This window comes from Ailuropoda melanoleuca, chromosome 11 (assembly GCF_002007445.2).
Source record: "Ailuropoda melanoleuca isolate Jingjing chromosome 11, ASM200744v2, whole genome shotgun sequence".
Lineage (NCBI taxonomy): Eukaryota > Metazoa > Chordata > Mammalia > Carnivora > Ursidae > Ailuropoda > Ailuropoda melanoleuca.
The window spans coordinates 69,206,984-69,229,941 of NC_048228.1; the positions used below are offsets into that span (position 1 = coordinate 69,206,984).

General features: G+C 44.3%; 1 protein-coding gene across 2 annotated transcripts in view; it reads left to right on the forward strand.

The window, feature by feature from the left end:
- The window catches only part of LNX1 (ligand of numb-protein X 1), a 383,575-nt gene that overhangs the window by 94,775 nt on the left and 265,842 nt on the right, over positions 1-22,958 (forward strand). For both annotated transcript variants that reach the window (XM_034671796.1, XM_034671797.1), the window contains exon 2: positions 9,264-9,345. The gene's annotated coding sequence lies outside the window, so the exon portion shown is untranslated. The remainder of the gene's footprint in view (positions 1-9,263; positions 9,346-22,958) is intronic.

The window sequence follows — 22,958 nt, forward strand, 5'->3', positions numbered from 1 at the left end:
GGGCCAGGGTTTGCAGACCCCTGCTCAATGAAGGTTTAAAGAAACCTGGAGTGTGTCTGATTAAATTGTCCATCTGCATAAATGGGGCCGTGGAAGATATCTAACAGGGAAAGGGGCTCTTTGCCTTCTCTCTGTCTCTCTCTCTGTCAGGAGAGGAGGAGAGGGCAATGGTGGCCACAGAGGGAAGGGGCACATCACAGAGATTAGCTGGCTGAAGGATGTAAAGTAGACAGGAAGGTGGGGTCATGTCTATACTGCCTGATTCCGCACGGGGCCAGCCTGTTTCAGACTATTCAGCCATCAGTGAAGAACAGGTGAGAACCAGACTAACATCTGTGCTTCAATATGGCTTTCATCCCACTACCCAGAAATGCTGTCATTTTTCAGCTGTCCAACCCAGGAAGATGCTCAGAAGTTAAAATGCTAAAGTCTGATTTCATAAATAATTCACTCCTGTTGATAGGTTCTCCTCATCTCGTAAGTTTTCATTCCAGGCAGCAGAAGATGGGCCTATAGGTTGGACTCTGACAGCAACAAAGAAACTCTCTGCATTATAAAATGAGCTTATAAATGTGAACCCCAGGGACTGAAGGCTTCCTCTGCGTTTGGTAGAAAACTGGCTGGTGAATCAGGGGCCATCGAGCCAGGTTCTAACGGATGCAGGTTCACAGAGCAAAAAAAGAAGAATGCTAGAGATGGATGAAATTGAGCCTGGAAGGAATGTAAGCTCTTCTCTGATCAAAAGAGAAATGGTGCTAGATAAAGTTTTTCTTTACCCCAAATTTCAAAAAGAAAAAAATTATAAACATGGTCCACAGAATTTGGAATAATAATTCTTAACGGTTTCCACTAAGGTGTATATTTCAAGGGGTCTTTGTTTCCAATAAAAGATCGTTGGTTCCCTGAGTTTCTTTATACCCAATGTATTTGTCATGTTTCTCCAGAGCAGCAGAACCAATAGAATATGGTGTGTGTGTGTGCGCGCGCGCATGTGTGTGTGAGAGAGAGAGAGAGAGAGAGAGAGAGATTTATTTTAAGGAACTGGCTCACACAATTGTGGGGGCTGGCAAATCCAAATCTGTAGGGCAGGCCACAGGCTAGTAACCCTGGGAAGAGTTCAGCTTGTAGTTCAAGTTCAAAGACCGTCTGCAGGCAGAATTCCCCCTTCCTTGAGAAACTTCAGTCTTTCTCTCTTAAGACCTTTAGCCAACTGGATGAGGCCCACTGCATGATGGTGGGTGATCTGCCTTACTCAAAGGTCACTGATTTAAATGTTAATCTCTTCTAAAAATACCTTCACAGCAACATTTAGGATGGTGTCTGACCAGATAGTTGGGTACAGTAGCCTAGCCATGTTGACACATGAAATTAACCGTAGCATCCATCATCCTACTTTTTCTTTGGACTCCCCAAATTAGCCACAGGTACTGGATAGTCTAATTGTGACTGTGCCATATGTTATTTTCCAGGATGAGAGAAGGGAGCAAAATTAGACGTTATCCCCAAATGGCAGATTCTACCCATTAGATATACATTTGACTGTAAGTGATGCAAAACTAGATGAACAAAGCTCAAAAGAAGAGTTTATTTTTCTCTTATATCCAGAAACCTGGCGATGCCACAGGAGACCCATATTCCTTCTGTCCTTTGCTTTGCTGCCTTAAATGTGTTGGCTTTTTCCCCTTATGCTCATTGTTTCATGTCAGTTCCGGATAGCACACAAGTGTTCAAGGCACAGAAAAAGCAGGTGGGAGGACAGGTGATGTGGGCTGTGGCTTTCCCCTCTGTTAGAAAAGCAGAGCTTTTCCAGAAACCGCCTCAGCAGCCTTCCACTTGTTTCAATGGATAGACCGCTTGAGTGGCAAGGGAGGCTGGAAACGCAAGTCCTTCCTAGGGCTGGGAACATTGCCGTTCCAAACAGAACTGGGGTTCTCTTAGCAAGAAAAAAGGAGACATGACAGTTTACAATGATTTTTATCTGGATTTGAAAAGTGTTTCTTTAGTTATGCATTTAGTCATTCATTCAATCAACACATCTTCTATACGGTAGATTTGAGATACCCTCTCGAATACAACAGTGTACTTGCTTTTAAGAAAATCAAGTCTGTCATGGTTTCCAAAAATAAACCACTTTCTATGAGAGAGATGTGTAGGAGAGGGATACCTAATTCACTCTTCAGGAAGAAGCGGGTGGAAGCATTGGGACAGCTTCAAAGAGAAGGTGATGGTAGAGCAAAGTCTCGAAGGATGACTAAAGCTGGCTTCGAGGGTGAGCAGGCAGAAGGAGAGAGGAAGCAAAGGCCTGCAGTGGGAGAGAAGGTTCTGTGAATCAGTCTGGGTCTCCCCCGGAAAACAGACACCTCTTCGTGTTTATACAATAGAGGGACTCGAAAGCAGGGGAGCGGCTCTATGACAGAGAGAGATGCTGAGAGCTGAACACTGGCTGATGAGGCAATGCGGAAATTGGCATCAGCAGGAAGCCACCGTCACCTCTGCTAGAGGGAGAAAGAAGGGCTGAAACCCAGAGCTAAAACCACCGTAGGCCTGTCTGGGGAGAGCTGGAACTGCAGAAGAAAGGTACCTACTGCTTTAGAAGCCACCAAGGCAGCAAGGAGGGACACACCCCCCTTCTCCCTTCTTCCTATCCTCCGTGATTTCACCCGTGCCTCTCAGCGGCCCCACCTAACCACCTGGGCATCTGAAACAACGCAGCCTGCAAGGGTCACTCGTGATGGGTAAAAACAGAGCAGGGAAAGGGTGGGGCTGGATTCAGGGCAAACAGGCCCAGGACCAGTAATGCCTCTTTGGGTAACCGTGAGTGTCACTCATGTGCAATAATGATCGCCAACATTTAGAAGCATTTACGAAGTGGTGGGAAGACCGCGAAGTGTTCTGTATGCATTACCTGCATTACCCTGTTAAAGTAGGTCAGGGACAGAGAGAGCAACGGCAGGACATGGTGCTGCAAGATGGAATCAGAAGCAAGGCTTACATCACAAAGAGCTTTATGCCATACCAAGGGTTTTCGACGTACTTCTGAAGGCACTGGGGAATCAATGAGAGACTGGAAGCAGAGAAATTACATAATTTGATTTGTATTTCTCAAAGCTCATTCATCTGTGACTCTGTCTGAAGTTCTGAGCATTGCTAATTCACCAAAGTAAATAATGGAGATATGACTCAGGCTACTTGGGAGTGTGACCAGCTTCTCTTCCTGCCTTCTCTCTGCCTGTGCTTGGAGAAGACAGCATCACTTCTGAACACTTGTGTCATCTGTTGACATACTAGGATCTTCGTTTACTTTAGCTCAGCAACACTGGAGCAGTAAAACCTTTTTAAAGCAAAATATTTATTGCTAATCTATACAATAGTTACAATAGTTAATGTACTAATATATTACTCACCTCATTAACACACTTCCAGAGGAATCTAGATCCTAGCAAGGGTTTAGAGATAGTCTTGCTCTACCCCCTAGTTCCTTAGAGAATATGTGGTCCTTCTGATTTGGTTTTCAACTTCTAAATACATGTGTCATCTGTCATTGGATGTGGAGGTGGCAGTTAGAGACGGAACCTCAGATTAACTTGAAGTGTTGACGTAATGTTACCACAGAGCTAAGCCTTATGGCCTCAGAAGATACATTTAGAGCTTCTCTCTTCCAACAACCTCTTTCACAGATGAGAAAAAGCAAGCCCACACAAATGAAGGAACTAGCCCAAGGATTTGAAAGTAGTTAGTGAAGGTAGGGTTACACCCCAGACTCCCAAACCAACACTCCTTTCACNAAGATTTAACAGGAATTAAAATACAAAGTAAGTGATTATACTAGGTAATTTTTTTTTTTTATTACTGAGAAATAGTGCTCAGGTGACAAAAATGTCATGTCGCATGAACGTAAGCAGAAAAGGGAGTTTGTTGGTTCAAGAAACAGTTTAGGGGAGATTCCAATTTCCGGCATGGTGCGACTAGGGGCTCACTGAAGGAGTCAGGACTCAGTACCCTTCTATTTCTTGGCTCTGCTTTCCTCTGAGCAGGCAGGTTGCCTTCTGACAGGTTTCTCCCATGATAGGACAAGGTGGCGACTAAGGTTCAGGCTCACAACCTGTCTGATCAGTATCGCTGGTGAAAAGAACACAGCTCTTTCCTATTAATCTCAAAGAAAGTCTAGGCATTGAATTTTATTGGTCAGCTTGAGTCATGTGCTTGTCCTTGAACCAATCACTGCAGCCGAAGGAAATGGGACACTGATTGGCTAGGTCTGACCCTATGCTTACATAGCATCAGGGAATGGACTCAGCACCCCTATTGTCAAATTATTTATTTGGAGAGTGAGGGCAGTAAGATTCCTCCAAGGAAAGCCAAAGTTCCAGCAACCTAAGAAGAGAGAATGTGTGCTGCTGGGCAGGCACAAAACTGAGATGTACTCTAGCCACTTAGACTTAGGTCATTTAACAGGGTGGATTTCTAGATAATGTGGGTGAGATTTTCCTGTTGGCTATTACCCCTTTCCGTAAAATGAATTTCTCATGTGCAAAGTACATGTGCCCACCATGAAATTCAGAGAAGCCAATTGTTTCTCCAGCTTCGAGTCTGAGGTTTTATAAAGGTTTTTTTTTATTATAATAATATTTTTTTATTATATTATGTTAGTCACCGTACAGTACATCCCTGGTTTTTGATGTAAAGTTCCATGATTCATTAGTTACGTATAACACCCAGTGCACCATGCAATACGTGCCCTCCTTACTACCCATCACCAGCCTATCCCATTCCCCCACCCCCCTCCCCTCTGAAGCCCTCAGTTTGTTTCTCAGAGTCCATAGTCTCTCATGCTTCATTCCCCCTTCTGATTACCCCCCCTTTCTTTATCCCTTTCTTTTCCTACCGATCTTCCTAGTTCTTATGTTCCATAGATGAGAGAAACCATATGATAATTGTCTTTCTCTGCTTGACTTATTTCACTTCACATTATCTCCTCCAGTGCCATCCATGTTGCAGCAAATGGTGGGTATTCATTCTTTCTGATGGCTGAGTAATATTCCATTGTATATATGGACCACAACTTCTTAATCCAGTCATCTGTTGAAGGGCATCTCGGCTCCTTCCACAATTTAGCTATTGTGGACAATGCTGCTATGAACATTGGGGTGCATATGGCCCTTCTCTTCACTACGTTTGTATCTTTGGGGTAAATACCCAGTAGTGCAATTGCTGGATCATAGGGTTTTGAAGAATATTTAAGGTCATCCTGAGTAGAGGACTATGCCACCCCATCCTGTCTCACCCCCATGGATTGATCACTTTTCTATCTGAACAATTCTCTGGGAAACACTCTTTTAACAAAGAGGCTCTCCTCTTGGCTCTGCTTTAGAGGCAGTCATTCCAACTGGTTTAACAAACTGAGTATTTAGCAGGTAAGGTGCTCAGGGGCAAAGAAGGAACTTGAGGTAAGGTGAATGTGTCTGCTCAGAATTCCCCCCAAAGACACAAGGTTCCGAACGAATCTGAGCAGACAAAGAAGCAGTGTGCCTTTGGATGTCATTTTGTATTTGGGGCTTTCAATGGACTTTTCCTGCTCTGTGATAAATGAGCAAAAGCAAGCCAACTCCAGTAAACAAAAATATATAATATTTTATTCCACTATGATATAAATCTCATCGATCTATTCACTGTGTCTGTTCTTTTTGGTCAAAAATAAATAAAGTATAGCCATGGAGGTTTGAGGAAGCATTGTCTAAAAGCCATCATCTTCCCTCAGAGAGCAGAGATCAATGGAGAACTTTGTAAGCATGATCCCCAGGCAGAAATCTTTTTTTTTTTTAAATCTGAACAAAACTTTTTTTGAGTATATGAAAAACACTATTAAAAAGTTAAAGGGCAAATGACAAACTTGGAAGAAATACATAACTTGTATTAATATCTGATAAAGAATATCTTTTACATATAAAAGTTTCTTATGAAGAAAAAGATGAATATCACAATAGAAAAAGGGGCTAAGGGGATGAATTGTAAGTTAGTAAAAGAAAAACAAATGGACAATACCTAAATGAACAATACTTCACCTTACTAGTAATGAAAGGAACGAAACAGCTGCAGATGGTTGCCCTGGTCCTAGAGGTTAGTGTCTCTGTGAGCCTGAGATCGGCCAAGCCCAGAAGCTCCAGGGAGGCAATGGAGGGTGGACACATTCAATAAGCCATCGTTTCAAGTCTACTGAAAAAATAAAACAAGAGTGTGACCTTTTTTACATTACCAGATTAGCTGAAGATTGACATTACCCAGAGGTAGCCACAAGTGTCACAGATGGGCATGAAAATTGATAAAACTTGGAGCAGGGGTAGGTGTTGGGAAGGTTGCAGTTTGACAATGACCATTCTAAGAAGCCACAGAACGTACACAGCATTGACTCAACACGTCTAGGAATTTATCCTAAGGAAACGAATTAGAAATTTGCACAAAGATTTAGGTGCAGGTCGTTTATAATAACAGAAGACTGGTAACAACCAAGCTATCGAATACAGGGGAATTCGGTAAACGTATGAGGACGTAGTCATTGCATGTATAGCTAAGTGGGAGGGGCAAGCAAATTATAAAAAAGGAGTAAGTGTCATCTTCCATTTGGTTTTATGAAGGTTTTGAAGCATACTTGAGAAAATGTTAACAGTGGTTTTCTTTTTTGCCCATCTGTGCTTTCAATCTTAAATGAACACAAATGAAAATCCTAATTTCAAATTATATTAAATATCAAATTATGATTTCTTTCTCTAAATTGCTTGTTTAATAGCGACCCTTCCGTAGGCACCCTGCTCCCCGCTGGAAGAGGCATAGAAACTCCTGCTTCCTTCCTGGGGTGGCCCTACAAATCCCTCAGGAAGATAGAACCACAACACCGATTTGCCCTGCTCAGAGAGGCTTCTGATTTCATGGTGGGTGCTCATGCCTGGGTCCCCCTGGGTTTGAGGGAGCCCCTAGAGCAGCAGTAAACAAGTCTGGCCAACACAGAAGCCTCTAGAACTTAGTGCCTAGACGAGCGAGTCCAAGACTAGCCACCTTGGGCTTGTTCACTGTGCCAATGTGAAGAAGGAAAAGGGCTTTTTCGCATACAGTTGGGTGAGTTTTTCTTTTATTTTAGAAGTATCTGTCTCTTGAATTCCCCAGTGCCTTTGCACACAGATATTTATCAGCTTTTCCCAAAGAAGGAACATGGAAGGAGAGACAAAGGGAATTCAGTTGGTTCAACTTGTCTCCAGATCCTATCTGGTGTATGTTTTAAGTCTGCTACTTCCTATCTCCTTCTGGATTCTAAAACCCCTTGATAAGATTCCGTTTTAGTATCTCTGTGCTTTTCAGGGAAAGAGGCTCAGAGCTGGTCAGACCCTTTCATCTCTGGCTGATAAAGCTGTATGTTTATTTAGATTCAGTCATATTGAATCCATTTCAACAATTACATATTACCACCCCCTGCCCCCGAACAATGGATGCTCCCTTTTCCCCCTCCCCTTAGGTCCACTCCTGGACTTCCAAGGAATTTAAGAGATGAGAATCAGAGCTCTGGGATGGAATGGTAGGAAAAAGAATTTCTAAGGTCCAGGAGTATAATGAACTGGCATGCCGCATTTTCAAATGCTGCCGCTCTTCCCAGCTCCTCCTCCCACCTCGTCTCATCTCATTTTATTTCATTTGGTTTTGTTTCATTTTTCAATGTAGACCCTTCATTGTTCTGATCATGTCTCATCTGGATGGAATTGCAGGGTTATCCTCTCCCACCTGATGGATAATTTCCTGCATGAACTTTGCAGGACAATCTGGTGAACACTCCTTCCTCCTGCTGAGCCAAAACGTTTCATAATTCTTCAGTCCTTCCCGAGAGGATCCAGCTCAGAAGCTGCAGTGACTCAGGGAGGACGGATGTTTCCTCTGGTCTTATCTTTTTTTTTTCTTTCTTTTAGTTTCTTAGTACATGTCTCTACCTGGGACTGTTGGGTCTTGTGGATTGAGCTCTGCTTCAGAAATCAGGGGATGACGTCTTCACAGCCATCCACCTCACTGGTGACTTTTTCAGTGACTCCAAATAGGTCGAGGGGAGACAATGTGCTTTCTTTCCCATCTGTTTATAATAAGACCTCAGAGAGTCCCATCAGGCTGGATGAGTCTAGTTTGAAATCCCCCAAGGATAACTCCTTCCCCCAAAGTCTTTTTATAGTTAGCAGACCTGTAGCTAGGAAGCAGATACTCTATGTAATGGGGTAACCGGTACCTCTCCCGCTTCTAAAAGCCAGTTTGTAATGGTGTTGTCCCACCCCCAGCTTCTGTCTATGTTCCCGCATGTATTAAAATTTTTGCTTCTAATGGTAAGAAAATAGTGTTTTTCGTTACCCTGGAAAAAAAATGGACATACTTTAGAAGTAAGGACGAGACATCCAAACTCCATATGGAATTTCTGGGGGGGATTTATATGGTATTTTTCTTGATTGTGGTGATGGCTTCACAGGTGTATATATAAGTCAAAACTTACCAAGCTGACACTTTATTATTTTATTTTATTTTATTTTATTTTAGAGAGAGAGAGAATGGGAGAGAGAAAGAGGGTGTGTGCAGGGGGTGGAGGGACAGAAGGAGAGAGAGAATCTTTTTTTTTTTTTTCTTTGAGAGAGAGAATCTTAAGCAGACTCCTTGTCCAGCGGGGAGCCCAACATGGGGCTCGATCTCACAACCCTGATATCATGACCTGAGCTGAAATCAAGTGTCAGATGCTTCACCAACGGAGTCACCCAGGCGCCCCATCAAAGTTGATGCTTTAAATGTGTATAGTTTATCGTGTGTCAATTAGACATCCAACATTCCCCATTTCCTGGGCCAAGTCAGCTATACTGCCTCGTACAGTTACTAGTAAACAGGTGTCTCGTTAAGAAAAACCACGAGGAAATAAGGTTGGCACAGGCAAAACTTTTTAAAGCTGCCCGGTGTCTCACTTTATCCAACTATTTTGCCTACTTTCAGAATCTAAGAGAACTTAAAGCAAGATTCTATTTCTGGGAAGAGTTTTAAGGGTAAGATGCCATCAGAAGGAAGGAAAAATGATAAAGTTCTACCAGAAATTATTTAGGACAAAGCTGGATACAGGAGACAGCTGGGAATCCGCTCTTAAACAACCTTTAACATTTCTAGCTAGAGCTCGGGTGATTGTAATTGTTATCATATGGTTAACTTCTCGCACTTCTTGTGAAAGGTGATTTAGGCAGTATTTTTTGGTCATTTTTAAGGCTAACATTTCAAACAAGGCTCTGTGGATTGGAACAGGAAGCACGAAGCAGGAAGAGAGAAGAGTCAACTATCATCTAAATGGTGAGAAATTGCCTTTTCTCTTTCAGTATCAAAAGTACATTGATTTTGCTCATTTACTTAGATCAAATGTTAAAACTGTTCATAGACAGGGAAAAAAAAAAAAAACCTGTTCGTAGGCCAGGAACAGAGCATGGGGGCACAGACCAGCAAGGGACTTGGAGTGACTTTTCAAGAGTAACACTGGATTACGCTCACTGGGAGAGCAATCAACAGGAAGGCTCTGCTCTACCACCAGATTGTGGATTCCTCTCTCCATGGTGAGGGCGCGCGGGAGGGGTCAGGGGTTGTAAAGCGGTCTGTTTCCCACCTGACGATGGCCAGGCTTGTTTGTTTGCAATATGCTTGATGCTCTACGCGTGTCGTTTTTACCTAAACCGCACACTTTGAAGTAGGTGTATTATTCCCATCTGATAGAAGGGCATCCGAAAGCACAGAGATGTGAAGCAGGCTGCCCAGGGTCGTGGAATTCTAACATGAATGTGAATATAACCGACAAGCATCATCCGTATAGCATTTACTGTGAGCCGGGGACTATCGATTGCCTTACCTATATTAACATATTTAAACTCCCAATAACCTTATGAGCTATTGAATATTGTTATTCCCACTAAAGATAAGGACATCGAAGTAAGAAAAGCAATAGTAACGTATCCAAAGTCACACATTTGATAAGTGGTATGGCGCTTCATTAAATACAACATTGTGCGTCTTTCCAGGGTGTTGTAGGCGCTCACTAAGTGTTTGTGTGCGGGTCCGTGGGTTTTTGTATGAGTCATTGGGACAGTAGGTTCTGGCAACATAATAAAGTTATTCTATTTCTAACCTGAATCCCCTTTTTAGCTCAAATGATTAAGGCTAGATTGGCTTTAACCCTGCCTGAGGTTTATGGTCTGCCAGAGCCACAGAACGCCCCGGAGAACACTACAGCCGGTTTCCACTGATAGCTTCCAACTCCCTTTGGGGAACGGTGCCTATTCCCACTCCTGGTGGTTCTAGAAGGGCTGCTAATCACAGCGCTCACGCCTTGACCACTGAAATGAGCACATGTTCTCTGTCTGGCCAATCTTAAACCTCTCCAGTGGCTACAGCGACAATGGGCCCAGCATTAAACATTTGACCAAACAAGAACCAATGAGGGCCCTTCCTTGGGATTAATGCTTATACGCTCAGAGAGCAAATCTCTGTTTCCTCTGGAAATTTTCATGAGGAGTGGTTATGCTTGAAGCTGTGTGAGTCCATGTTTCTCTTCACCCTGTCCCTGCCCAAGGAGGACGTTCAAACATAATGAGAGGAACTGAGGCCCAAACATAGCAAAAGCGGAGACTGGCAATGGGGACAGAAAAGGACAGAGGGAGATACTGAGGGGAAATGACATCATTTGAGTCTTAGAAATTTTCAGGCCCTCTTGACTGTTGAATTTCCTAGTTATATGAACCAATAAATTTCCTGCATTATTTAGGGTGGTTTTATTTGAGTTTTTTCATTTATTACCTTAAAAATACTGACATATACAGGAGTCTGCTTCTGCCCCTCCCCCTAACTCATGGCGCGTACGCTCTCTCTCGCAAAAATAAATATGTAAAATTAAAAAAATACTGGCACATACAAAAAATATTCTTTTTCCTTTTTCTTAACAAAATAAAATTATATCCATTCCAGATTTACTTTTAATAATAGTATGCATCATACCTATAATATCATGAAGGAAAATAATTGTGATTCTTTACTCATAGCGAGAATATTGCTCTATGTATTTTTTTAAAGAATTTATTTATTTATTTATTTGTCAGAAAGAGAGAAAGAGTACAAGCAGAGGGAGTGGCAGGCAGAGGGAGAAGCAGGCTCCCCACTGAGCACTGAACCCAATGTGGGACTTGATCCCAGGACCCTGGGATCATGACCTGAGTCAAAGGCAGATGCTTAACCAACTGAGCCACCCAGGCATCCATGCTCTACGTATTTTTAAGTACGGCATACCGTGGAATAGGGTGTCATTAGAGAGGAAAGTAGGATCTCAAAAAATTAACTTTATACTCCCTATTGTAATCAAAACAGAATGAGAAGAGCGGAGATGCGACTTGCATAAGACTAGTGAAATCCACTAGATCCGAGCATAAAAATACACTCCTAATTGAAGATAGCTCCCTTGGGCAACACAAAAGATTTAGCCAGGATTGGTAAAAATTTGGTCAATATTCTAGAATTTCCCTTTAAACCAGAATGCAGTTGAGTGTTTTCTTATAAAATCTATCCAAGCCAATAGATTTCAAAGACTTAGGGCTCTGGGGCAGGGAAGTTCCCATAGAGTCCTATTTACCCCCTATGCTTTCTTTGGTCCCCAAATGCCCAAGTGTCCACCTTTAGGAAGCCATGCTGTTGGATTAAACATTCCCTATTTCTCTGGTTTTCCTTGAAAAAGCTTCTTTGCAGAATAAAATTACATGGCTTTTATCTTAAGACAATAATTTTATAGCAGTTAAATGCATGAATTTAAGCCTGAAAGCTTGGGGTTAAATGTTGGCTTCACCATTTGGAAGCTATGTGCCTTTATCTCTCTTTACTTGACCTCTCTCTTTCTGTACTTTATTTTCCCCCCTTGTAAATGGGGATAATAGTAATAACCCGGGAGGGTTTTTGTGGGATTAAAGAAGCTAACTCATGTAAGGCTCTTTGCACGGTGCCTGGCATGTAGGATGTGCTCAGTAAATGTCAACTGTTATCCCGAGAGGGCGGCATCCTGGCTGTGTGCAAAGATCATGAGAGACCGGCCAGAAGCCCTGATGCCAAGGGTGCTTCTGCAAACGCTGTCTGAGGGGCATTGACCGAGAGCTCTTAGATTTTCCTCGTCTGATAAATGGCAGCACTGACGCCCTCGTGCCGAGTTCCTGGTGGGGGCAAACCCGAGATGAGTGTTTGAGGATACAATGAGCTAATAGAAATGAAAAAAGAGGCTTGGAAGAGTACATGGACTTTACAAATAATCTGCACTAGTAGGGGAAAAGAGTTTCTTCATTCAACTACATGTTACCAAGCGCCTGCTGCCTGCAAGGACCCAAATACAGCTCTACCTTTAAGTAGGTGGTGAGTCCAGCTCTGTGAGGGAAGAAGTTCCGAAGAGAGCATGAAAGCCACTGAAAATCAGGGGAAAAAATAAGAAATGGCTGATGAGGGAAAGACCAACTTCACCTTCTTTACGTTTTTGCAACGGGCTAATTCCACACAGTTTTCCTGAACCCTTTCTCCGTGTGGCCAGCCCAGAGTCTGCCGTAATGAAAGCTAGTCTTCAAGCCAGTCCCCACGCAAGTTAAGTTGGGCACGTGTTTCTAAACAGCCGGGGAGAGAGCCCATTTCCACACATCGTGCCCATGGCTTGGCATCAATGCAAGTCACTCCCCGAGGAGCAGGACATATTATATATAATTATGGCAAAATACACATAACGTAAATTTACCGTCTCAATCATTTTTAAATGTACAGTTCAATGGTATTAAGTACATTGATTATGCTGTTCTAGCGTCACCTCCTTCCACCTCCAGAACTCTTTCCGTCATGTAAAACTCTGTGCCCACTGAACACGAACTCCCCATGCCACTCCCCCAACCCTGGCCACAGGCATTCTACCTACCATCTCTGTGATTTTTTTTTTTAAAGATTATGTATTTATTTGACAGAGATAGAGACAGCCAGTGGGAGAGGGAACACAAGCAGGGGGAGTGGGAGAGGAAGAAGCAGGTTCATAGCAGAGGAGCCTGATGTGGGGCTCGATCCCATAACGCCGGGATCACGCCTTGAGCAGAAGGCAGATGCTTAACCGCTGTGCCACCCAGGCGCCCCCCATCTCTGTGATTTTGACTACTCTAAGTACTTCACACAATGAGAATCATGTGGTTGTGACTGGCTTATCCTACACACAATTTTTTTTGAAAAGGTCTAAAATCATTGTCCCTGGAAATTTGGGATTTGGCCACATTCTTTTTTTTTTTTTTTTTTAATTTCCAGGCCCACCAGTTTATGATGGGTTCTCTCCTTCTAGACTTTAATGCACCCAGGCCTCAGTAAAAGGGCAGAAGGTGCCCCTCTGTGTTTCTTATGGCTTCTAATCAAGGTGTCGGTGTCTGGTTCCTTGAATTTCACCTTTTTAAGGCTGCTTTCCATTTTCCTCTACTTTTCACATAAACAAGGCCTTCAGTGGGATGGGGTGGGCGGCATGTGAGCCGTGGCCTCTTGGACACTTTAGTCCAAGGGGTTTAATGGAGGCTTCTGAAGTCTGTACAGCAAAATGAGAAACAACAGCTGCTCACGCCTTCTGAGCCTCCATTAATAATGAGATGTGCATTTGTCGTAAAGGTAAACAAACTCTGAAATGGGAACATTGCAAAGAGGGCCCTGAGAGAGGCTTATCAGCAAGGGGGAGGCCAAAGGTACAGCATCCTGGGGCCAACAGACAGAGGCGTAATGCCAGTGTTGCCTTAAGAACAGGCGTCCGTACCCCAAACCTAGGAAGAACGTGGGGTCTGTGTGCCCTCATCTGCTACATCTGGGCTCCCGACATATGCTCTCAGCCAAGCAAAGCCCACCTCCTTTGTACAGCTGACTTTTTAAAAAGCACGCATTCCAGAATTAAAAACACACAGTTCAGAATGGTGGTTGCCTTCCTCAAAGTCGCCATGCCGTGGGGATATCCTCTTGCTCACCAGGGTCTCCCTGGAATGCTGCTTTGAACAGGCCTACAAACGGAGACAAAGTCTGGTGAGCTTTCTTATGGGTGGCAAGTCAAGCTTTGGCTTGGATCTTGAGACAGATGCTGAAATCTGATAAATGTAGCGTGTGGTCAACCCAGTTACGTGGAGTGGAAAAACCAGGCACAAGTTTGTATAAAATAATAGCTGATGTTTACTGAGGCAGGCCGGGTACTATCCTGAGGGTTATGGATAGCATACCTTGTTTACTTGTCACAATAAACTTCTGGCTCGGAGAGTTCATCTCCGTTTTACAGACAAGGAAACTAAGGTACAGAGAAGTACAGTAACGTGCCCAACGTTACGCAGCTATTGAGAGGGACAGTTGGATTCCAGCTCCGTGAAGCGTGATTCCAGAAGCCTTGCTCTTTACCATTCACTACTCTGGCTCCCTGATTGACTTGAATGGTCTAGAAACTGCTGAATTGGGAGGTTGCCAAAGGGTCTTCCTGTCTCAATCTCTTACTTTCCCCCAGGTCCATGAGGCCTGGAGTCTGACCATTACAGTTGTTCCTTAGGCATTTTGTTTTCACAAAGGCTCCTGTTAAAATGCATGTGTTTTGCTAAGGAGAACATTCATTCAGATGTGTTTAATAAATTAAAAAGACTCAGAGCAGAACGCTGGAAAACAGGACAGTGTATTTTGATGAAGTGAGAAGTAGTAAGAGGTCCTAATCCTAGAATTCCATGGGACGAGAGTAGTCTGGGTACCCCATCCAAACATCCATCCATCCATCCATCCATCCATCCATCCATCCATCCACCCACCCATGCATCCATCCACCCATCTAACCACCCATGCATCCAACCATCCATGCATGCATGCATGCATCCATCCATACATATATCCATCCATATTTAAAAGATATTTATTGAAGGCCTGTGATATTCTAGGCATCATGACAAAAGCTGGGGTACAATGTTGAGCAGAAATAGATCAAGTCCTTCTGAGAATTCAGTCTAGAAGGGGAGAGGTAAAAATTGAACTGTGATGAGATCTGAGAAAGAGAAGGACAAGATGCTATGAGAACAGATAACATAAGGCTGGAATAGAATGATCTAAGGGCACTGAATGTTGGGAGGGGAGGAGAAAGAGAAGTCAAAAGAGAGGCAGCGAGGGGGCTCAGCATGGCGAATGGTGCTGAATGCTCACCAATATTCAGTGTGATCGCCAAGTTAACTCTCCCTTAACATTTGATGATAGAGAAGTACATATATGTGCAAACTGCTTTAGCCCCGTGGGGAAGTTATTGTGGTCATACAGTGTGCTGTTATTTAGAGGGAAAGAAACAACCATGCATTCAGTCTTGACTCTTTTCTCCCTAACTTTACTTCTTAGGCACTTTAATAACCTTGACTTCAGTTGCTTCATAGAGAATATGATAAGTTCAAACACTGTCTTCTAATCTCTCTTGAGAGTCTGTGTGGCTATGGCAGGAGCCCAGAGGGCTGCCGCCACTGTCGGTCTTCCATTTTCCTGGAGTCTCTGTGGAACCTGAGTGACATGCGAGGCATCTGGAAGGCAACATGGTGGCAAAGGCAGTTAGCACCAGGGAGTCCAAGATGAGGGAGAAGGAGAACAGAGAGGACTTTTTTTGTTCTTGAAGGGAGAAGAATCAGACAGAAAAGTCTCAACACTTTATATACTATAATCTGAAAGCTGGGTTCATTTAACGGGGATTGAATCAATTCGTTTTGGAAACATCCCACAAGACAGGATTTGCTTGGCAAATTCATAAAATAAAGAGTGCAATCCAAACGGCTAAGAGCACATGTTTCAAGCAGTCATTTATCTATGAACACTGTTAATAACAGTAGTCACATTCCTATAGCATTTACTATGTGCTAATTGCCTCGTGTTTATTTTCTCATTTACTTCCCACATTAATTCTAAGAAATAGATACCGTACTATTATCCCCATTTTACAGATGAGGAATCAGAGGTCTAGAAATGTTTTGTGACTTGCCGGGGGTCTCACCACTGTCAGTGGTACAGCCTGGGGTGGAACCGAGGTCAGCCTCATCACAAAGCCCGCGCTCTCAAACCCTTCTCTCTACTGCCTCCATGGTAGAAGTTAGTCATATCCAAGTATTTATCAACCTCTTGCTTCTTCATTAAGAAAGGGAGGTCTCTAAAGACTGTGAGCCCAATGTTGCTAGATTTTACAGATGAATAACATTTTTAAAATATTTGCGCATTTGACAAAGGGGTGTCAAATATTTGCTTTGCTAAATAAGTAACTTCTTTTTTTTTTTAAAGCCCCTTTCATCGTCTCATTAGAGAAAGAAAATTTAAAAATCAAAAAATTAAGCATTAACTGATCTCAGAATTTAGAAGGTGAATAAATTGAACCCGGCGAACAAATCACTGCATGGTTTTTGTTTTTTTCATTTTGTTTCAAACCAGTGAACGCAAGGGCCCCACCCTGCTGACTGGCACCAGGGCGAGAATGGATACTGGGAGGAGCTATCCCCAGGCAGTTTATTAACAACACATTGAGTTTGAATCTAGCTGGGATGAAAAATAGGATGGTGTTTCTTACAATCTTTTGGAACTCAGGCTTCCCACTAGCTTCATCTGGTTTCTATCCTTTTCCACCACACAATTAGTCTTAATAGTTGAGGTTTCCCTATTGTCTCCAGGAAGGTTCTCGGAGACAAGGTCAAATTAAGGGTAAGTCTCACAGGTCAGGGTATTCTGTTTTGAGCCATATAAATGTGTCTTTAAATAATTCTTTGAAAATAAAATCACTGTGTTACTGAAGTTATTTAGTTTTCAAACCAAATAGGTGAGTGAGTCGTGGGTTTCAACCAAAGACCATTATTTGAAAGATGACCAATGATTTTAAAATGATAATCCATCACAGTACAAATGGACAAAGAGAATTTACTGCAGCTGTAAGGAAGGGAAGACTCTGATCAGTGTTTGGGTGGGTCTGGTTTGTTTGGGGCCAGTGACCTTGCCCTGCTCTGGCATTTTTTTCAGACCTTTTTTGACCATTCAACATTACACAGTTCTTAGTTTATGAGTCACAGGTCGTCTTCAGGGCAATGTCTCCTTTTCCTGGGGTCTGTATGAAAATTCAACCATGTAAGCTGAGTGCCATCATCTTTACAATCCCTTTCTTTGACTTTTCAGGGACAATCTGTCAAAAGTGTATGAAACATCATAATATCTTCCTTTTTAAATAAAGTAAAGCATACTGTGAGGAAATACTACTTGGTGAAATAATTTAACATTAAAAATAAAATGCTGTGCTCAAAACTTGTAAGAGCAATGAGAGTATCATCAGTCTTTTTTTTTTTAAGATTTTGTTTATTTATTCAACAGAGATAGAGACAGCCAGCGAGAGAGGGAACACAAGCAGGGGGAGTAGGAGGAAGAAGCAGGCTCATAGCGGAGGAGCCTGATGTGGGGCTCGATCCCACAACGCCGGGATCACACCCTGAGCCGAAGGCGCACGCTTAACCACTGTGCCACCCAGGCGCCCCGAGAGTATCATCAGTCTTAAACCAAGTCTCTATACCCTCAAGTCACCCAGATAGTTTGGACAGTGTAGACAGTTATTCAAATATTTCTGGATTTTGACCTCTCACTCCCCCCTCAGTTTTCAGAGTGATTAAGGAGACAAATGGAAAGATAAGGGCTGTGACATTTTTAGTAAAAGCTTTCCCATTGGTATAGCCTAGAGGCTATGGACTTCTGACAATAGACATACCTGAATCCCCATGTGGGTTCTACCATTTAGGTTCAAATGACCTTGGACAACTTAACCTCTGTAAGTCTCAGTTTCCACATGTATAAAAAAGGAATGCAGCAAGACACTATACTATATTTCCCAACTTTCCTTGACATTAGTTGGAACAAATGGACCATGAGCATATGTGTCCTGTTGGGTTGAGGCAGGGAAAAGCTGGTGTGTATCCTCCTTTGTCTCCCCTCCCACCACAGTCATCATGAAAGCTCCATGTTGAGATGGCAGCATCACAGGACAGAGGCATCCTGGATCCCTGTGAGTCACCACTTGGAGGAGAACTCCTGCTGAGCCACATCAAGTTTTCTTATAAAGACACGTCAAACTTTTTCATAGAAATGCACAGAGGTTTTAAGGATTGTCTGTGTGGTAGCTTTTGTTAATTAGCTGAACACAGCTAGTGATTGAGAGACATGCACTTTCATTCAAACCCTCAAATCCCCTTTCTTCTACTAGGAGCCCATGTTCAGGAAGCTACCTCAGTTCCTGCAGGTAGGAAATTCAGGGAAGGCTTTCTAGCTCATGAATAATTTGCCTCCTCCCGACTCATAGGAGGAGAAGCTCATTTGAAGATATGACTTCCCACCATGCAGTTACAAGTAACCGGGGAGAATCCGCAGACCTGATGGCTGCGTTTGCTCTGTGACCTGACGACTTCCAACCTCTTTCCTCAGATTGTTTCTACTCACTGCAAGCATGTATAACTTTCCATGGCCAAATGTATTATTATTTGTTTAGCTTAAATAGTAAATTTAAGACCCAGATGAAAGCTGGGGGTATTAGTTTCCTACACCTGTTATAATAAAACACCGCAGACTGGGTGACTTACACAACAGAAATTTATTTTCTCACAGTTCTGGAGGCTGGAAGTCCAAGATCAAGGTGTCAGTAGGGTAGGGTTGGTTTCTCCTGTGGCCTCTCTCCTATAGATGGCCACCTTCTCCTTGTGTCTTTTTTTTTTTTTTAAGATTTTATTTATTTGACAGAGAGAGACACAGCAAGAGAGGGAACACAAGCAGGGGGAGTGGCAGAGGGAGAAGCAGGCTTCCCACTGAGCAGGGAACCCCGTGGAGAGCTCAATCCCAGGACCCTGGGACCATGACCTGAGCTGAAGGCAGATGCTTAATGACTGAGCCACCCAGGCGCCCTCCTTGTGTCTTTACATGGCCTTCCCTCTGTCCGTGTCTCTGTCCAAACTTCCTCTTGTTTAACACTAGTCATATTGGATTAGGGATCATTCTAATGACTTCATTTTAACATAATTACCTCTTTAAAGTCCCTCTCTCTAAATATAGTCACATTTTGGGGTACTAGGGGTTAGGACTGCAACATATGGATTTGGGGGGAACATAGTTCAGCCCATCACACTGGGCAACCAAGATATCAATTAGAGACGAAGCCAAAACCCTGGAGTTCCTCGACTTCTGGCCTCACCGCATGCCTCTGGGACAAAGGACTCGTGAAGGGCACATGTTGGGCCACGGTGCGGTCCCCCAGTGAGACTACTGGGGCCAAGCTCAAGGCAGTAGTGATCAGTCTGCATGGTTCTTCATCTAGCTGCTTTGAATGATCTCAGCATTGATCGTGGCTCTACTCACAGCCAGCTCAAAGAATATATTGGTTACAATGTCATGTAAGATAGAAACATGAGTGAGCATTTCAATGGTTTCTCTTCCCCTAAGTTGGCGAACAATAGCAGAAGCTATAAAAGCAAGAGAACATTCAGTTTCTAATTTGCTCTTTAGCTTTCCTGGTCTTGTTTAGTTTGTGTTGGTCAGTCAGCTGGAACTGGAAAACTGGATCAGCCTAGTTACTGATTTAGTGTGAGTGGAGTGGCAGGTTAGCTTGCCTTACTCCAGGGCTCGCGGCCAGTCCTGCAGAGGAAAGACTGGATCCAAATAAATGAGGCTTGAGCCCTCATCTTTTCCAATTAGATGAAAATATTTCCTTTTAAATTGGTTTTGCTGCAATTTTTGAATGTGTAAAAGAGCAATTTGGGGTTTCATATGTACTTTAGGGTCGTTTTGCTGTTTCAAACTCATGCATAAGTGTGAAAACATAAAAGGAAGTTCAGTCAAGACTCCTTGAGTGGGGAGATGTGATTAATTGCTGGCCTTTTTAAGGCCAGCCACTAGTCAAGTAATAAATTAATAATGCCTCAGATCGTGAGTTAATAAAGACAGCTTGCCTAAAAGGCAGGTAATAATTTGTAAAGGCCTGTGCAGGCAAAATGTCTCAGACAGCCCTTAGGAGATAAAACAATTGTGAATAACATCCACTGTGACAGCCCCTGCTTATTACTGTAAGAAATTGAACAAATCAATCTCAGATCCCAGAGCGAATTCCAGCTTAGATGATAAAGAAGACTGTTTGTTTTGACCTGCACACTTTGGGGAGGGATGGGGGGCGCTATTTCATGGTGATGTTGGGGAGATGGTGGTGAAGAGTTCCAACAAAAACGTTAGTGGTCTGGGCTAACATACCAAGTGTTCATTGACGTCCCAGCAGTCTGCAGTTGAGCATCATGGGAAATCAAGCAGGTAGGAGGCTGTCAGGCCAGGAGGTCAGTTATGGGTCTGCTGCTGTGCTTCCAGTGGGGGAGTGGGGGCCACGCTGAGGATCTGTACCGCCTCCAGGAGCCTGCAGGGTGTCGGACTCACGGGCAGTCTCAGCCCCGGGCTCAACCCCGCTGGCCCCTCCCCTGGGAGCATCCTGTCCCGGCAGCCTGCTCCTGGTCAAAGAGGCCCCACCCTGAGACGCCCATCAAATTCTTACCTCTGCTCACTGCCTGAGGTTGATTTGTCCTCCTCCCAAACTCTTAACCTCTCTGGGCCCCGGTCGCTCCTCTGGTCGTTATGAGGTTTAACGAGGTAGTATTTGCAAAGCGCTTAGCGCATGCCTGGCGCATGGTAAGGCTCTATAGGATTTTCCTAAGGAAATCAATCAGAGACTGATAAAATCTGCCTGTAGTGGTACAAAGTTAGCTCACTCACTGCCCTCCCAATTCCTGAACAGAGGCCATTCAAGTTCTGTTCTTTCCTCTCTTAGCAGCATTAGCCCTAGGAAGCATCTCTCTTTAATCCTCATAGTTGGGCCTTTCTTGGGGAGGGCATGCACGGACGGCTTGGGGAGTTGGGGGAGAGGGGTTGGACCAGAGCTTCTGGGAGGACCTAAACCACACAAGGCCCATTTGGAGGCCCCTGTAAGGAGCAACCCCAGGGGCTCTGAAGGCCCGGCTGAGGGTGTGGCAGAAATCTAAGGACGGGGACAAATGGGACGCACCCATCAGCGGCTGGTGAGTCTGAGGCTGGTCAGGCTGCCTGTACAAGCCTGGAGCTGCTCAGAGCAGCCTCTCCACCTTCCTGCCCGCTTTCTTATCCGCTCCCCCACTCCTGCCCTCCACCCGCATCTTCATAATGGTGTGTAAGGGCATTGTAACGTGATGAATTAGAGAAGGTGGGCTAGGGAGAGGACAGGAAAGAGGGTAGGGACCAGGGATGCTCAGCGCCCACTGTTTCCTGGCTGCTTGACAAGATTGTAGGTCATGTGTTATAACCCCATTCTCCAGCTAAAGGGATTGAAGTTTTCATTGGTGAAGTGACTTGGTCAATAGCCCCCAGCCAGTAAGAGTGTGTGTGTGGGGGGCAGTGTTAGTACTGACTAAGCGCATAAGTGCTGAGTATCTCGGTATCTTGGCTCCCATCCTGCCCTGAGTAGAGGGGTGGGAAGCTGTGGGCTGTTGGCAAAAAGGGACCAGGTGCTTATTACTGTGAGAAATAAAACAAATTAATCTCTGATCTCAGAGCTGACTCCGGTTTAGATTAGAAGGACTATTCCCTTTGACCCACACGGAGTTTAGGTGGGGCTGGGGGACTGTTTCATGCTTCTGACAAAATCCGTAGTGGTCTGGCTGACATAGCAGGTGCGCACGGAGGGCCAGAGTCCGTGCCAAGCGCTATGGAAAGCAAAGCAGGTCAGAGTCTGTAGGCCTGGGGTCGGTTAGGCTGAAGGAGTCTGCTGCCCAGCTTCCAGCGTGGAAGGGGCGCCAGCTGGGGTCTGTCGGTGCTCGGGGACAGCGGCAACTGTCTCGTCCAGCTGCAGACTGGGTCGCTGGGGGAAACAGGCTGAGAGCTCTTATGGGGAGAGCACTGTGCTCAGGGGTGGGAGCGTGGATTTGAGTCCTGACTGTCATAAATGCATCCTGCGCATAACCTTCAGGGTCTCTGTGTCTTCACTGGTAGATTGAGAAGTGGAGAGGGCTTTCCAGGTGTTTTTAGCTGTCTACCCTCTTCTTCGGCCCAAAGCTTCCATGGAAGCTCATGGAGCTGAGCTCTCTGGTTGGAGCAAGCACCAAGATGGCTTCCTCTCCATGTCCCATCCCACCAGGGGGACTAACTCAGAGAGCACAGCTCAAAACCCACAGTTTAAAGCAGTGCTTCTCACATTTTCACATGCATTAACATCCCCTGGATCCCGTTAAAACAGATTCTGATTCAGAAGTTCTGGAGCGCGGAAGGTGAGGGGTGGAGAGTGTGGAGGGCTTGGGTGGGTAGGAGCTGGGACTCTGTCTTTCAGTCAGTCCGCAGGGTAAGCTGGTACTTTTGGTCAATGAACTACGTTCTGAGAATGAGATACTCTCTGTTTAGCTCTAAAAGCCGACACGTTCTTTTGCCCTCTACTTTCGTGCACATCACTGCATGGGGTCCCCTCGTGATGGTTCTCAACGGAGTGGGGAGATACCAAGCACAACTCGCTCTCTGCCTCTCTGTGTGTCTCTCTATAGAAGTCTGCACGGGCCTGTCGGGCTTCCCGGCGAGGAAGCTCAGCGTTGGCTGCCGCTCAGGAAGGGCTAGATGTGCTGGAAAGCATGGGGCTGTCCGCATGGCAAAGAATTGTCCCATATTCTACATAGCTTCCTTTTATACAAGCTCTGCAGCTAACAAAAAGCTTGTCTCTTCTTCTTGAACTTTTTATTTTGGAAAATATTCACCACTACAGAAAAGATACAAGAGTGGTTCAGGAGCACCTGAGTCCCTTTCACCTATATTCTCCAAGTGGTAATATTTTGGCACATACGCCATATTATTTTCTCTGTGAATGTATATACCCCCCCCCGGCT